Raw genomic sequence first — 15186 nt, forward strand, 5'->3', positions numbered from 1 at the left:
GTTAGTGTTGTATCGGCTTGGAATGGGCGCTGGCTTGGCGTGGGCGCTGGCTTGGCATTGACGCTGGCTTGGCGTGGCGAGGACTGTTGGCTTGGAACGACGTCGGCTTGGCGTGGCGCGGTAGCAATAAAGTGGGCAAGCATATTCTAGGTATGTACTCCAGCGTTTCTATTTCAATTTGTTTTCTTGTTTTTCTTGTGTTGGTGCAAACCCTAGCCCTAGGTATGCCTTCCATAAATCTGTAGAAATATTGTTCTTCTGAACTGGTGTGAACTCTAGGCGTAGGTATGCCTTTCATAAACTTGTAGAAATAATTCATCATAAACAATTCCTCTTCGAATATCACCGTAGTAACGTCGGCTACCTCATGAATAGTGACGAGTAATCATTATTATTCAAAGTAGGTACGTACGGGTAGGTGACTGATTCCACGAAGAACCGGGCGTTAGGGTTTTCCTCTCTATTTTTTTTAAGTCAAATAAAGAGCCTGGTTTATGGTTTATGGTTTGATTTGAATTGATATATAACTGTTATCTATGAGGGATTTGGATTATTCTTTTTTAATGAATTTTTTTAGAATAGTGTTGTCTTGGTTACGATTGCAAGTGACGCAAACATCCCAGGACAACCATGGAATCGTGAGTATTCCGTGTTGGTAGAGAGCATGAAATGAAACATAACATGGCTATCGGTTTTATCATTCCCGTGAAAACTTGAGTTAGTAAACCATGTATTTTGTCTAGGCAAGACTTACTCAGTTTTTCGGATTTCTTGACGAAAAATGAATCTTTAGGGTGTAAGTCCGAGTTTTGTGGGAAGCACCGCCGTGATTGTGGAAAGTCCCCAGTCGTCCCTGAGTCACCTGATAACCGAGTTTCCGATCCTTGGGAGGATCGTTTGCTTCTACCATCTTGGAAGTCCCAGTCACCTCTTATCGTGTCATGACTGGTAACTGAGTCGCCGATCCCTGAGCGGATCGTTTGCTTCTACCACCTTGATGTCTGGGTTGAAGTATGATATTGTGAGTTGGAAATCGATATTGTAACCGAGAGATTAATCTCCCACTGTGGTCGCCAATTATTTGAGGGTGAAAACATTTTCTGCTGGTTTCGGTAATTTCGTGTGTTGTGGGTGAGAAACGAGTCTAAACCCTAAACAATGTACTGCAAGGGAGTACTTTAGATTCGAGAGATCAATCTGTACAAATCCGGCCTAAACCAAGAAATGGTCGTTCCAGACTTGCTTCGGTCACAAAGTGAAGGAGAAGGGTTGTTTTGGGAAGGAAGCGAAGAGAGTGTTGAGACCAGAATAGTTGATTCTGGAAGAGTACTTGTTTTGACTTGTATCAGAAAGCGTAAGCTAACAGATGGGAAAGCTAACAGGTGATTTCTGAGTGTTGTATGCTCCTGACCAAAACTTGTTGTTCGGTGGTAATAGGTAAGACCTATTTATACAAGTCGAAGTGAAACGTACTCTGATCTCGTAAAAAATGGAAACGGATGAGTAAATGGGAGGAGGTGGTAACTGGTAACGCCTGGAATTGATGTTCCATAATGAAGGAAAGCGTTTCACCAATACTTCATGTATTTACTAACCGCCTCATTCTTATGACACTGTCTTGTAACGGGCGTAGTGTACGCCGCACTCTATAAAACTCCAAATCAATACCCTAATGAGCATCCCCCAGTTTGTGACATGTGTTGATGTCTCGAGCGTTTTCGTGGAAAACATGTATCACGTTGTTGCTGTTTGGCAAGTTGAGCTTGAGAGACTTGTCGGCTCGGTGGTGACCCTCGACGGTCGAGATTTGCATCTTGAGAGGAAAAGTAGCCGTTGATTATTGCAACCCTTCGTTCGGTAGCCAGCGTCATGAAAGCATGGCCGGCATGGCTTTGACATGGTTAGGCGTGGCTAAGCTTGGATTTTGGCATAGTTTAGGCAAGGCCAAGAACTAGGGTTTTGGCATAGTTTGGGCGCGGCCAAAATTAGGGCTTTGCGTTGGGCCAAAGGTCGCCATGCGTTAGCTGGTGACCTTGGACGGCTAAGATCTGCATCTTAAATGGAAGGGTTTCCGTTGATTTTCGCAACCCTTCGTTTTGGCATCCAACGACATGAAGAAAGGCTGACATGGCTTTTGCACAGCGGTGCGGCTGGCATGGTTGGCATGCCTTGGTGCGGAGATGTGGCTGGCATGCCATTGGCACATGTCGAGCACCGGCATGGTTGGCATGCTTTGGGCGCGGAGATGTGGCGCGACATGCCGTTGGCACATGCGGCATGGTTGGCATGCCTTAGCGCGTAAAGGTTGCACGGCATGCCATTGGCACATGTGGCATGGTTGGCATGCCTTGGCGTGGAGATGCGGATGAAATAGCATGCCATTGTCACATGTTGCACGGTTGGAATGACTTGGTGCGGAAAGGTTACACGGAATGCCATTGGCACATGTGGTGCGGCTGGCATGCCTTGGCGTGGAGATGCGACTGACACGGCATGCCATTGGCACATGTAGCACGGTTGGCATGACTTGGCGCGGAAATGTTGCACGGCATGCCATTGGCACATGTGGTGCGGATGGAATGGTTTAGGCGTGGCCAAGCGAGGATTTTGGCATAGTTTAGGCGCGACCAAAAACTAGGGTTTTGGCATAGTTTGGGCGCGGACAAAATTGGGGCTTGGCGTTGGGCCAAAGGTTACCACGCGTTAGCTGGGGACCTTGGACGGCTAAGATTTGCATCTTAGATGGAAGGGTGGTCGTTGATTGTTGAAACCCTTCGTTTTGGCAGCCGTGAAGGAAAGGCCGGTCATGGCATGATTTAGGCGTGGCCAAGCTAGGATTTTGGCATAGTTTAGGCGCGGCCAAAACTAGGGTTTTGGCATTGTTTGGGCGCGACCAGAATTAGGGCTTAACGTTGGGCCAAAGGTTACCACGCATTAGCTGGCGACCTTGAACGGCTAAGATTTTCATCTCAGATGAAAGGGTGGTCGTTGATTGTTGCAACCCTTCGTTTTGGCATCCGTGAAGGAAAGGCCGGTATGGCATGGTTTAGGCGTGGCCAAGCTAGGATTTTGCATAGTTTATGCGCGACCAAAAACTAGGGTTTTGGCATAATTTGGGCGCGGCCAAAATTTGTGCCAAAGGCTACCACGCGTTACCTAGTGAGCTTGGACGGCTAAGATTTGAATCTCAGATGGAAGGGTGGCTGTTGATTATTGTAACCCTTCGTTTTGAAAGCTGTGGAGGAAATGCCGGCATGGTTTAGGCAAGCCTTGGCGTGGAGACGTGGCTGGCATGGTTTTCCATTGGCACGGTGGCGCGGTTGGCATGCCTTGGCGCGAAGACGTGACTGGCATGGTTTTCCATTGGCACGGTGGCGAGGTTGGCATGCCTTGGCACGAAGACGTAGCTAACATGATTTTCCATTGGTACGGTGGCGCGGCTGGCTAGGTTGGCATGCCTTGGCGCGGAGACGTGGCTGGCATGGTTTGCTATTGGCACGGTGGCGCGGCTGGCTAGGTTGGCATGCCTTGGCGCGGAGACATGGCATGCATGGTTTGCCATTGGCACGGTGGCGCCGCTGGCATGCCTTGGCGCGGAGACGTGGCTGGCATGGTTTTCCATTGGCACGGTGGCGCGGATGGCATGGTTGGCATGCCTTGGCGCGGAGATGTGGCTGGCATGGTGGCGCGGTTGGCATGGTTGGCATGCCTTGGCGCGAAGACGTGGCTGACATGGTTCTCCATTGGCATGGCGGCGTGGCTGGCATGGTTGGCATGCCTTGGCGCGCAGACGTGGCCGGCATGGTTTAGGCACGCCTTGGCTGGCATGGTTTGCCATTGGCACGGTGGGGCGGTTGGCATGCCTTGGCGCTGAGACGTGGCTGGCATGGTTTTCCATTGGCATGGTGGCGCGGTTGGCATGCCTTGGCACTAAGACGTGCTGGCATGATTTTCCATTGGCACGGTGGCGCGGCTGGCTAGGTTGGCATGCCTTGGCGCGGAGACGTGGTTGGCATGGTTTTCCATTGGCACGGTGGCGCGGTCGGCATGGTTGGAATGCCTTGGCGCGGAGATGTGGCTGGCATGGTGGCGCGGCTGGCATGGTTGGCATATCTTGGCGCGGAGACGTGGCTGGCATGGTGGCGCGGTTGGCATGCCTTGGCGCGGAGACGTGGCTGACATGGTTTTCCATTGGCATGGTGGCGCGGCTGGCATGGTTGGCATGCCTTGGCGCGGAGACGTGGCTGGCATGGTTTGCCATTGGCACGGTAGCGCGACTGACATGGTTTTCCATTGGCACGGTAGCGCGGCTGGCATGGTTGGCATGCCTTGGCGCGGAGACGTGGCTGTCATTGTTTGCTATTGGCACGGAGGCGCGGCTGGCATGGTTGGCATGCCTTGGCGCGGAGACGTGGCCGGCATGGTTTCCCATTGGCACGGTGGCGCGGCTGGCATGGTTTTCCATTGGCACGTGTGGTGTGAGAATTATGGTTTGGTATAAAGATGATGTCGGTCAATACAAAGGGTTCTGTCGTGGAACATGACACATGTATATAAAAAAATGGTACCCTGGTAATTCTTACGTAGGCATGTTGAATGATTCAATAAATGAGCTAGTGGCCGTAGTGACGTCATGTCATATGTAAGGTTTTACGATTTTAACCCTAACCTAAAAACCACCATCAACAATAAGATAGAGTCGATTCTCCTCTAACCTTTGGTTTTTGACGAAAACCTGTAGGTTAACGAGTTGAAGACTTCATTGGGATTATGAAGCCAGACCCAACTATTTTCTATGTATTTACGTGATCCGATCTTGCTGTTTCTATCGTATTGAGTACTATCTTCTTTAGGATTGGGTCGAGATTTAATCTCCGATAAGCAAGATAAAAATTAGTCACAAACATCTTCGTCTCATTGTTTGTGATTCCACAATATCTTGTTTCACTACCATACGATTAAGATTATTGTGAGGTGATTGATAATACTGGGTTGTTCTTCGGGAATATAAGTATGGGTTATCAATTGGTTCTTGTTCACCTTGAGTTATCAAAAGACGAAATAAAACTCATAGGTATTTCTGTGGAAGATAGGTTTATCTATTCCAATATACTTTTCTATGGGAGAAAGATTTGTTTATCAAGTCTTTGACTTTGGGTCGTAGCAACTCTTAGTTGTGTGTGAGATCAGCTAAGGATATCAAGTGCGTAGTATCCTACTGGGATCAGAGACGTAAGGAGTGCAACTGTACATTGAATCAGTGTGAGATTGATTAGGGTTTAACTACATTCCAGTCTGAAGTTCATTGGTAGTAGGCTAGTGTATGTAGCGGCTTAATACAGTGTGGTGTTCAAATCTGGACTAGGTCCCGGGGTTTTTCTGCATTTGCGGTTTTCCTCGTTAACAAAATTCTGGTGTCTATGATATTTTTTTTCCGCATTATATTTTGTTATATAATTGAAATATCACAGGTTGTGCGTTGAACCGATCAAATGGTAAATCCAACCTTTGGTTGTTGATTGAAATTGATTGATCCTTGAACATTGGTCTTTGGTACCGTTCAAGTTACTTCTCGTATATTCAATCCGGCTCGCAAATCCTATTTGATGACTGCAGATTGAATTGATAAACAGAGATACAAAACTCTTTGATATACTTTTCTCTATATTGAGTCTAACTGTCTAGTTTATTCTCTTGAAAGTATATTGGATTTTGTTTATTCAGATTTCCAAACGAAATATTGGGTGTGGTTGTTGTACCCCCGCTTTTTCAATTGGTATTAGAGCAAGCAAACACGTTAAAAACCTTATGAAAATGCGGGAATCTAAAAACCACACCCAACAATTCGTTTGGCAATCTGAGAGGACTTACTCCAATATACTTTCTAGAGAATCAACTAGACAGTCAGACTCAATCTAGAATAAAGTATACCAAAGAGTGTAATATCTCTAACTCTTAATTCAATCTGCAATCATCAAACAAAAATCTGCGAGCCCGATTGAATATAAGAGGAGTTACTTGAATGGTACCAAAGACCAATGTTCAAGTGTTAATCAATGTAAATCAACAACCAAAAGTTGGATATTCTAATTGATTGATCTTAACACACAACCTGTGATATATCAATTATATAACAAAATATAGTGCGGAAAAGAAATAACACAGACACCAGAATTTTGTTAACGAGGAAACCGCAAATGCAGAAAAACCCTGGGACCTAGTCCAGTTTGAAAACCACACTGTATTAAGCCGCTACAGATACTATCCTACTACCAATTAACTTCGGACTGGACTGTAGTTGAACCTTAATCAATCTCACACTGAGTCAATGTACAATTGCGCTCCTTACGTCTCTGATCCCAGCAGGATACTACGCACTTGATACCCTTAGCTGATCTCACCCACAACTAAGAGTTGCTACTACCAAAAGTCGAAGACTTGATAAACAAATTTGTCTCACACAAAAAAGTCTATAGGATTGAATAAATATGTCTCCCACAGAAATACCTCAGAGTTTTTGTTCCGTCTTTTGATAAATCAAGGTGAACATGAACCAATTGATAAACCGGACTTATATTCCCTAAGAACATCCTAGTATTATTAATCACCTCACAATAATGTAAATTGTATGATGGCGGAACTAGATACTGTGGAATCACAAACGATGAGACGAAGATGTTTGTGACTACTTTGTTATCTTGCCTATCGGAGGTAAAAATCTCAAGCCAATTTTACAGTTGTACTCTTACGATAGAAACAACAAGATCAGATCACACAACTACAAGAGAAGTAGTATCGGTCTGGCTTCACAATCCCTATGAAGTCTTCAAGTCGTTAACCTACAGGGTCTCGAGAAGAAACCTAAGGTTAAAGGAGAAATACTCTAGCAATACAACTATTATCACACAAGAGGTGTGGGGATTAGGTTTCCCAGTTGTTAGAGTTCTCCTTTATATAGTTTTCAAATCTGGGTTTGCAATCCAAGTTACCTGGGTAACAAAGCATTTAATAATCACTGTTAGATGAAAAACCTGATTCAACCAAGCTAATATCTTTCAACCGTTAGATTGAACTTAGCTTTTTACACACAAATGAAATGTACCCTCATTTAGGTTTATGTAACCGTACCCAAACATGTACACTCATGTTAGATCAATAATGGTCAATCGTAGTTAGCCATATGTTTACTCTCATATTAACCTTATTCATCTTAACCATAACTAGTTCAAATGATTTCAAATGAAACTAGTCAATGAGTTGTTCAATTGTATAGAAGACACAATTGAAACCAAATTGGTTTGATTCACTTGAATCAATCATGAAAACTATAGGAACGGTTTGCAAAGATTGTATTCCTTAAGATTTAAAAGTTTAAGTTCATGAACATACCGATTTGATAAAATAACCCGCTTAAGTATGCGTATGGTTATGTGTACTTAACAACCGGATTTGAGTTTTTTAAGTTTCCAAACTCAGAAGAAATTCTCGGTTTGAAAAATTCCGCCGGTATACGTACGGGTACGCATACTTAAGGTGACTAGTTTAGGAGTTTGTAATTCCCAAACTCAGCAGATATTTTCGGTTCAAAAACTCCCTCCAGTATGCGTACAGGTATGCATACTTAAGGTGACTAGTTTAGGAGTTTGTAATTCCTAAAGACAACAGATATTTTCGGTTCGAAAACTTCTACCACTATACGTACGACTACGCATAATTTTGTTGTCTCCTTCACCAATTTCGTATACACACATATGCATACACTTGGCTCCCGGTTTATGGAGTTATACATTAATGTGCGAACACACTATATATGCTTATATCCAAAGATGGTTATGTCATCAACTCTTAATTTCAATCATTGAAACTTTCTTAGAGGACGTTATATATTTTTTGTTCACAAACTATTTTTCATCAAAGCGATTTTCAAGTTATTGAGATTATCATAATGAAACATTCCAAGACAACACCAAATGATTGTATTACACAAACCATGTTAGATGTAACTCGGCAATTTTCATATGATCTTATTCGGACTTTCGTCACGAATGTAAGATGAACATGGATAAAGTGAAAGCTTTCCAATACATATTTCAAGAAATATATAAGCGAGATAAACTCAGCTCGAAATCTCAAATGTGTATAATAGAAAACTATATAGTAACACGACTTATGTCTCAATATAGGAGATATAGTAGAAATAGACTTTCCAAGTGATAGATGAGTTTAAGTCTCCACATACCTTTTGTTGATAAAGTTCCACAAGCTCCCCTTAGTAGTTCCTCGTCTTCAAATGATGAACACCGAGAGATCTAAGCTCAACTACACTATCTATGTCCTAGTCTGAGACATCTATAAATAGGCTAGAAATCAAGACTTATAGTTTTGATCACTAACATTGAAAAATATGCTTGAGATAAAAACGCATGCGAGTTCGACCGAGCAATGCTCTAACAATCTCCCCCTTTGTCAATTTTAGTTACAAAACTATCAATACATATGGATTACAAAATAAATAAAAATTGTAGCTTCTCATCCACATGCTTGATCTCCTTGGCATCTTCAACACGACTCGAAATATTCGTCACTTCCAAGTACTCCAATGATTCCAAAGGTTGTAAGTTTAGCATCATCGTTGTTGAGGATCCGTAGCTATAACAATGAGAAAACAAATGCTCCCAATCATTGTTATATAATGTTATAGTATTATTACACAGTATCAAAGTTTAATTGTATCACAACTCTGACAACAATACTATGGTGATATGTATCACTCCCCCTTAGTCAATACTTTATCTCAACATGAAAACCACTCCCCCTTACATAATGATCGGTAAGCCATATGTATTTGAGTATGAATTACACATTAATTCTCCCCCTTTTTGTCAATAAAATTGGCAAAAGTACGAAAATGAGTAGGATCCTAATGAAATTTCCACGGAGATACTTCATGACCAAAGGTGTATTAACATACCAACAAATTTAGATGCAATCATATAGCCGAATCTAAATGCATTCATCAAGGAGTTTACAAAGATACAAGATAAACCCTAAAATATTCCACGACCGCACTCCCCAAAAAAGATATGGAAATTAAGCACAAGTTCAAAAGAAATCTCCCCCATACAATGTCATTCCCAAAGGAACAACAAAGGCGACCTTGCTTTTACAAGAAAAGAAGGATTTCTTTGGGTATAACCAAATTACATGAAAACATGAATTTGTATCCAAAATACACAATTAAATTAATCACAAGAGAACCCATGATTAATTCAATCGGAATACACAACTAAATTAACCACAAAAGTGTGATCAATTCAATTGATTATGCTCAATCATAAGAAAACTTATGGATCAACACAGTACATACACAAAAATGTGGATTGGAGATCGACCAATACTGCATAATATACAAGAATTCATTTTATCTTTTATCACTACATGCATAATGATATATAATATGAAAAAGCGGGGGTATAACAACCACACCCAATATTTCTCTTAGCAATCTGTATGGACAAACTCCAATACACTTTTAAGAGAATAGACAAGACTCAATCTATTAAAAGTATATCAAAGAGTTATATTATCTCAATCTCTCGACTTGATCTATACTCAAGCAAATAGAAATCTGCGAGTCTTTATCAAATACTAGAGAGATAACTTGGATGGTACCAAAGACCAATATCCAAGTGTCAATCAATTTAAATCAACAACCAAAAGGTCGGATATTCTAATTGATTGAACTAACGCACAACCTGTGATATTTCAATTATAAAGATAAACAATATAATGTGGAAATAGAAATAACACAGACGCCAGAATTTTGTTACCAAGGAAACCGCAAATGCAGAAAAACCCTGGGACCTAGTCCAGATTAAACACACACTGTATGAAGCCGCTACAAACACTAGCATACTATAAACTAACTTCGATCTGGACTGTAGTTGAACCCCAATCAATCTCACACTGATCCAAGGTACAGTTGCGCTCCCTACGTCTCTGATCCCAGCAGGATACTACGTACTTGATTCCCTTAACTGATCTCACGCACAACTAAGAGTTGCTATGACCCAAAGTCGAAGAATTAAAATAACAAATCTGTATCACACAGAAAAGTCTACAGAATAGATAAATATGTCTCCCACAGAAATACCTACAAGTTTTGTTCCGTATTTTGATAAATCAAGGTGAACATGAACCAATTGATAACCCAGACTTATATTCCCGAAGAACATCCTAGAATTATCAATCACCTCACAATAATCTTAATTGACGCGACGAAAGAAGATATTGTGGAATCACAAACGATGAGACACAGATTTTTGTGATTACTTTTATATCTTGCCTATCGGAATCAATCTCAAGCCAATCTATGCGATTGTACTCGTACGATAGAAACAACAAGATCAGATCACACAACTACGAGAAAGTAGTATCGGTCTGGCTTCACAATCCCAATAAAGTCTTTAAGTCGTTAACCTGGTGTTTAAGAAGAAACCAAAGGATAAAGGGGAATTGAATCTAGCAGATACAACTAGTATCACGCGTAAGGTGTGGGGATTAGGTTTCCCAGTTGCTAGAGTTCTCCCTTTGTAGATGGTGGATTTTCAACAAAGGGAAAAAACCGTAAAATCATGAGGTATGTTTTTGACACGACTTTCAGGCATGCAATGTTCATATTTTACGAAGCCATGATGAATATGTTTTCGAAAAGCCTCCACCAGCTGAGCGTTCGATCCCTGGCATTTCGTCGTGACCTCTATGCAGAATAAAGTATTTGGGCGGTTCTCCGTAGATTGAGAGATTAACGCCTTCAGGACGTCGGTGATACTCACTGTTCCCTGACTGCAGGAGAGAGACCCACCTCCACATAGAAGAATAGTTGGGCGGCGGACGCCTTCAGGACGTCGGTGACACTCACCGTTCCCTGATTATGTGGAGAGACTGTGCATAGATTCTGGCGGTTCTCCGTAGATTGAGAACACTAACGCCTTCAGTTCATAAACAAAATCGTGACTCCCTGACTATGCACCATTCAGAATAGATGTGACGCTTTAACTGGATAATATCTTTTCTGCAATAGATTAATCCTGCCGTGACATTCACTACTGAATTCCCAGAATAATCTATTATTGCTCCTATTCCATGGTCGAATCCACGACCTGATCCCATGGAATAGAAATAAAAATTTCTCCTATTCCATGGTCGAATCCACGGCTTGATATCATAGAATGGCAATAAAACAACTGTGCTATCTCATTACTCCGATTTCATGATCGAATCCACTGATCTCATGAAATGGTAATATATAATCTTAATTACTCCGATTCTATGGTCGAATCCACAATCCCATAGGATGGTAATGCTTGTTTTATTATTCTGAATTCGTAGTCGAATCCACAACTGATCCTGCGAATTAATAATGAACAACTATTCATTTTTATTACTCAGTTTCATATATTATTCTCCACTGAATTCATAGATTAGTAATAGATACTCAACAACCGGGCATCTGGACCATCACCGAGTAAGCCCCACAACAATGGTGCGAGTGTACTCGACAATGATGCACGACTGAGCACCCGGATGCACGAACGAGTGTCCAAAAATATGAAATAATGAGGAATCCTTCGCAAAACAGGAGAAAACAATAAATATTAATAAAATAATAAGAGACGCCCAGGGCCAGGCTCACCAGCCGTCCGGCCGGCCATGCCCTATCCATGGTCGGTCCGTGCCTCTCCCATTATTTTCCTTATTTTTTGTTATTTCGTGAACTCACGAAAACTCCTTGGTTTTAACAACTTTCCTTGTTTTTGCAAAACTCGTGAATTCTCCATAACTTGGTGGATTCACGAAATAATATTATAAAATAAGGAGAGGTGTGCGGGACCGGGAAACCTAACCGGCCGGTCATGCCTAAGTCGTGGACGGTCCCACACCTCACAATCCTTAGCTTTTTATAATTATTATTCCCTAATCTCACGAAACTCCTCCGTTTCAACAAAAACTCGTGGATTCTCCATAACTTCAAGGATTCTCCATAACTTCAAGGATTCATGAAAAATAATAAAATAGGGAAAGGTGTGCGGGACCGGGCAACCTAGACGGCCGGCCATGCCCTATCCATGGCCGTTCCCGCACCTTGCAATCCCTAATCTTTCATAATTATTATTTTCCTTAATTCATGAAACTCCTGGGGTTTGAGCAAACTTCATGATTTCTCCATATTTTCTCGAATATTGCTCAAATCACGAAAAACCAAAAGCCAACATAGTCACACGACTGGATAGCCTCTCACGGAAATTTTAAATATTAAAACACTTTTATTTTAATATTCTCAAAATATTGATGAATTGAGCATACATGCTCATTCCAACAAAAATCGAGAATTCTTAGTCAAGATGAAACTCTTCTGAAAATTCACTATGTTGCTCGAACGCGCATCAGAAAATACTGAAACTATCAGTATGGAAACACGGACACAACGGAAACATGTGCATGCCTTCATGACCGACCAGAGACATTCCTAGGTCTTGCACAAAGCCGGTCTCACAGGTTTTCATAATTCTGACCTAATTTGCTCAATTGCTCATACTGGGCCCGAACTCTTTCCAAACAACTGAGGGATTCTCCAAATGACCAACAACTAGTCCCGTGACCACCAAGAGTTGGTCCCATGCTCTCTTGGTCGGTCCTCATCTCTCATACCTAGGTTTTATCACTTAATGCTGAATCCAGCAATATTTCAATAAGTAATGAATCCTTCATTTAATCATCATTTTTTCACCAACTCTCAAACTGAGAACCCTGGTGCATGCTCACTCGAGCACTGGGCAACCATGGACGCTCATCATTCCATGTGGTAGGTCCCTCCTCACTCATGACCAATTTTCACCAATTCAAAAACTGATGAAGGATTGATAAAATTAGGGTTTCGAACAAACGCTCCACGAATCACCATTCTGAGCAAGTTCAAACACAAAATAATGTTTATTCAGCAATCAACATCCATTAATAATATTCGGTAATTCACCAATATTTTTGATTAATATTTTATTGGGTCACGGCCCCAGTAAATAATTCATCGAATTGAGCAATACTTGCTCAGTTGCTCGAATATTGATCCAACCATCAATGTTCAGTAATTCATCAGTAGTTTGTCGAATTGAGCAACACTTGCTCAATTGCACGTCAAATTATCAATATTCAGTATTTTGTTGAATTGAGCAACACTTGCTCAGTTGCACGCCAAAATTATCAAATTCGTCGAATTGAGCAATACTTGCTCAATTGCTCGACAAACTCTCAATATTCAGCAATTCGCCGAGTTGAGAAATACTTTCTCAGTCGCTCTAGTCAGTAATTCATTGACATCTCAGAGAATTACATGTTCAATCCATGAATCACTGAGCATTCACCACTTATGCTCGATTCAACAAAACTTGACTCACAGTTTAAATCAGTCAACAACAGACTAACTAATACAGGTCTGCCTTGCAGACTCCACGATTCGTGAAATATCAATCACTTCACCAATGGGGGATATCACTTAGGGTTTTGGTATGGAGGTCTACGACACGTGGATTCATCCACAACGAGAAATGTGCGTAAGTCGTGTAAACGTTTGAAGGAGTTAGCAAAGTAGTGGGTGCACGATCAGTCAAGTCTCCGCACGACATGAAACTGACTTTACCACGATCTCCCACTTTCCCACTCTTTCACTCAAGAAACCGTCACACTTACAGGGATTAGTGGTACATCATTCTTGTAATATAAATAAGTCTAAATATAGGACATCAGGATATCATCAATCATCGATTATCATCATTATCCGTCAACAACTCGATATAAACTTATTCACAGAACTCAACTTCAGCAGTTCAACAATATTGCAGAAACCTTCAACACACCCACAATTCTTGATCATCACTGATCCCACACAACTCTCAGCTTCCCTCCTACAGATCAACCCATCTCCCTCTTTGCGACCGAATTGACTCTGGAATGGCCATTGTCTTGGTTTAGGCTGGAGTCATACAGATTTATTTCCCGAATCTAAGCACCCCCTTTGCAGCGGTGCATCTGTGTGAGGTTCAACAGTTCGCTCGGTTGAGGAGTCTCGACAGCACGCTCGACTCTCCATTTTCCTAGAAAACCAGCAAACCGTTTTCCCCCATCTACACCCTTATATAGTCTTTCAAATCAGGGTTTGCAATTAATGTTAGCTTGTTAATAAAGCATTCAATATTCACTGTTAGATGAAAACCTTATTAGATTCAAGCTAATATCTTTCAACCGTTAGATCGAAAACTTAGCTTGTTACACACAAATGAAATGCACGTTTCTAGGTTTGTGTAACCGTACCCAGACATGTATATTTGTTGGTTCAAGAATAGTTAACCAAATGGTTAGCCATATGAGCACTTTCATATCAACCATATTCTTCTTCACCATAACTAGTTCAAATGACTCAAATGAACTAGTTAGAGAGTTGTTCAATTGCAAGGAAATCTTATGTAACTACACAAGACACAATTGAAGTAAAGACAATTTGATTCACTTGAATCGGTTCATGAATTTAATAGCCACGGTTTGCAAAATGAATTCCTTACTTTATATAAGTATAGATTCAAAAACAATTGTATTTAGATATAACCTAACTCAAGTTCGCGGACAAGGTTCGCGGACTTAAGTTCCCGGAAGGAATTCTCAAACTCCAGAAGATTTTCTCGTGTCGAGAACTTCCGCCAGTTTGCGGACTGAATTCGCGGATTGGGTTCGCAGACTGAGTTCACGGCTCTTGTTCCGGTTCTCTTGATCAAAAATGTTCGCAAACTTCGGTTCAAGGAATAAGGACTTATACATATATGTGTTTCCACAACAATGCTTATACCCAACATTGGTTATATAATCTAAATTCTCATTTCAATCATTGAAACATTCTTAGAGGACGTTATATAGTTGTTATTCACAAACCATTTTTCGTCAAAGCAATTTTCAAAGTGATTGAAACATAACATGACTTTCGTCACTAGGTAAAGATGAACTTGGTTAAAACGAAAGCTTACCAACACATATTTCGAGGAATAGATAGGTGAGATAGACTCGGCTCTACATAGCAAATGTGTATAATCAAAGTCTATATAGCAAAACGACTTTTGTCTCAAAATAGGAGATAGAGTA

Source organism: Papaver somniferum, chromosome 4, assembly GCF_003573695.1.
Source record: "Papaver somniferum cultivar HN1 chromosome 4, ASM357369v1, whole genome shotgun sequence".
Taxonomy (NCBI): domain Eukaryota; kingdom Viridiplantae; phylum Streptophyta; class Magnoliopsida; order Ranunculales; family Papaveraceae; genus Papaver; species Papaver somniferum.